Source organism: Pholcus phalangioides, unplaced genomic scaffold (genome assembly GCF_987345545.1).
Source record: "Pholcus phalangioides strain wild (caught in Gottingen) unplaced genomic scaffold, Ppha-v1.0 ptg000032l_1, whole genome shotgun sequence".
Classification (NCBI taxonomy): Eukaryota; Metazoa; Arthropoda; class Arachnida; order Araneae; family Pholcidae; genus Pholcus; species Pholcus phalangioides.
This window is the reverse complement of record NW_028301622.1, coordinates 7,886,031-7,889,036: the sequence shown is the minus strand read 5'-3', so window position 1 is coordinate 7,889,036 and position 3,006 is coordinate 7,886,031.

Here is a 3,006-nt window from a genome sequence, read left to right as displayed (position 1 = left end):
TGCGACTTGACTGCATTTAACTCGACTTTCGAAATCATAGCACAGTCTGACCACACGTCCCGCATGTGACATGTTTGTAGCCCCTATGGTGTCAATTGGCCATATAACCTTATATCATTCTGATGAAACATCTACTGTCATCTATGAAATAAATACAAAACTCTTTATTCGGTCCACTCATGGGTGGAGATACGGGCCCCCCCCCCCCAGCGTCAAAGGAGTCGACTGATCTAATGTATATATGTATATATGAGCTGACATCATCATCATCGTGCCCCCCCCCCAGACTTCCAAGTCAATCTCCGCCTATGGGTCCACTGTATGTACAGAGTTCGTGTAGATGACAGGAAGGATTGTAATAATAATTATTGTACAGTTGTATCCCGTTATAACGAACTCGAGACCACAGAAATCACTCCGTTATAACGAAATTTCGTTACAAAGGAATTCCGGGTTTTCGCATTGTTTCTATGTAAAATGATCTGGGGGAGAAGAACAAGTGTTCGTTAAAACGAGATTTTCGCTATAAGGGGCCGTTCGAGTATTACGTAAACAAATTTTTAGCCATTTTTGACCCCCCCCCCCCCCCGTCAGCAAAATGTCATCAGCTCTGATGGCCCCTAACGGTATTCGTTAAAAACGGGATTCGCGACTTTATTATTGGTTTACGAGATTAAAAATTTCTAAAATGCTGACACACTCCTATGCTACCTTTGTAAGGATTTTTTTTTTATCTCTGTTCAGAACAGAAGGCGCCACCGTATTTACAAACCGTGAAGTTCTCCAATCTAACTGCTATTAAATTATTTTTTTCCGCCTTCTATCTTGGAATTCTGTAAATGAGCCATAGGCCATTCAAGTAATCTGTGAATATGCTGCGGGCTACTTGAGTGATCTGAGAATATGCAGCAGGACACTTCATTGATGTGGAACTGCACCGCAGGTTACTTGAATGCTGCAAATCACTTGAGTTATCTGTAAATATACTGCAGCTCACTGAAGTGATCTGGGAATATGCCACCAGCCGCTTGAATGATTTTGAACTGTGACACATGTCACTCGAGATTTTAAACTACACCACAAAATGCCAGTGATATATAAATGCACTGCAGGTCACTAAAGTCATCTGAAGCTGTGCCACTGGTCACTTAAGTGATCTGACGCCACAGGCTGCTTGTGCTTTTGAACTGTACCATGGGTCACAAATGATAAAGATCAAATGACTCTGAGGGCCACATTTTGCCCGCGGGAAATGGGTTGCGCATGTATGCTGTAGAGTGTGAATCAGGAATATGGCATCCTTAGCAAAACTCATGTGCTGCAATCTTTTGTTATCTTACATTCTGGACCTTGGGGTGACATTTTCCAATATAAAAAAAAAATTAGGATATTATGGGAATATATACCTCATAAAAAATCGGGATATACACCAGTGTTTTTCTAGAGATAAAATTATCGTTATTGAAAGGTGCATCTAAAAAGTGATCAAAGTGATCATAATCACCTACAGTGCTAATTAGCACTGTAGGTGATTACAAGTAGCTAATTAGCGCTGTAGGCAGGGTCAAAATACATTTGAGTAAATGGGAATTCTGCTGGGATGAAAGATATCAGTATAGGCAGGTTCATCGTTACAGACAGTATTGTTACACACTGGGGTTTCACTGTACTATGCTACATGAATTTGGGGATATTTATAGTGTAAAACCCCAACTTTACACTTTTTTTTCTAATATAAGGAGCCAAAATATTTTCTTAGGTGCCCGGGGCCTCAACTGGCTTTAATCCACCTCCTCGCAGCAGACATAATGCCAGATAACTTCTTTAATGATTCCCTTCCCCCCAAAAGTAGGGATTTCTTGCAAATATGGTAAAAATTATAGATTAGGGTATATGTAAATAGTAATTTTGGGTGTCCAGGAGATGGAATAAAAATTTGGGACGCTTTGCAGCTATGAGTTAAGCTTGAATCTTTTCTCCAAAACTTGTGAAAAACAGACTCTGTAACCCCCCCCCCCCCCCCACCTGATGAAGGAATGAATTTTTGAACAAAATTATTTAGCTCATACACACACAAGTACAGTGGATCCCACTTATAACATTTTTCAGAACACTGCTATGAAAAAACGTGCGTGGGAAAATGTTTTAAATGGTAAATATATCAATGAGTATTACCTAAAGCTGGGACCACAAAAATAAGTTGTACATAGGTGCCAATTTACAGACTTGAAAAATTTGTAGTTTATCTTTATTTTACTTTGATGTTGATGACACATTCAACATCAAAGAAAACAAGTCACAAAAATAAAAGGGAAATCTGGGGACCTTTTTTTTTAAATTTCGATGGGTGACCATATATGTTTTTTAGGGACGAATTTTTTGGTACCTGATTTTTTAGCAATAATTGGCCACTTGCATGCTTTTGACATCATATTTGGCGACAATTACCGATTTTTCGCACTTGAAATTCTCATTCCCCATATTTTCTGAGAAACTGAAGTCAGCCTGATAAGGGGCCGTTCAAGTATTACGTAAGCAAATTTTTATACATGTTTGACACCCCCCCCCCCTTGTCAGCAAAAGTCAGCAAAATGCTGACCCCCCTGCCCCCTCTTGTCAGCAAAATTTCGTCATCAGCTCTGCCCCTCTGAATCCTAACTCATATTTTCATAAAGGGTGGTCGATGACGTAAGCATTATCCAAACCCCCCCCCCCCCACCATCGATGATGACGTAATACTTGAATGACCCCTAAAGACTGGAAGAGTGTTCCCTCTAGGATTTTTTATTCGAACAAAGCACAATTTGGGGACTTTTAGGTAATTTTCTATGAAGATACGAAAAATCGAAAGAATCTGATTTCTGACCGGAAGATTTTAATAAGGCTGAAAAATTGGAAGCATTGGCACCTATGGTTGTATTAAGCAGGAAAACGTTCTGAGTGGGATCAAGTGTATGTACAGTATATAGTGCTAATAGTTCATTAGCAGCAGAAAAGAATAAAGAG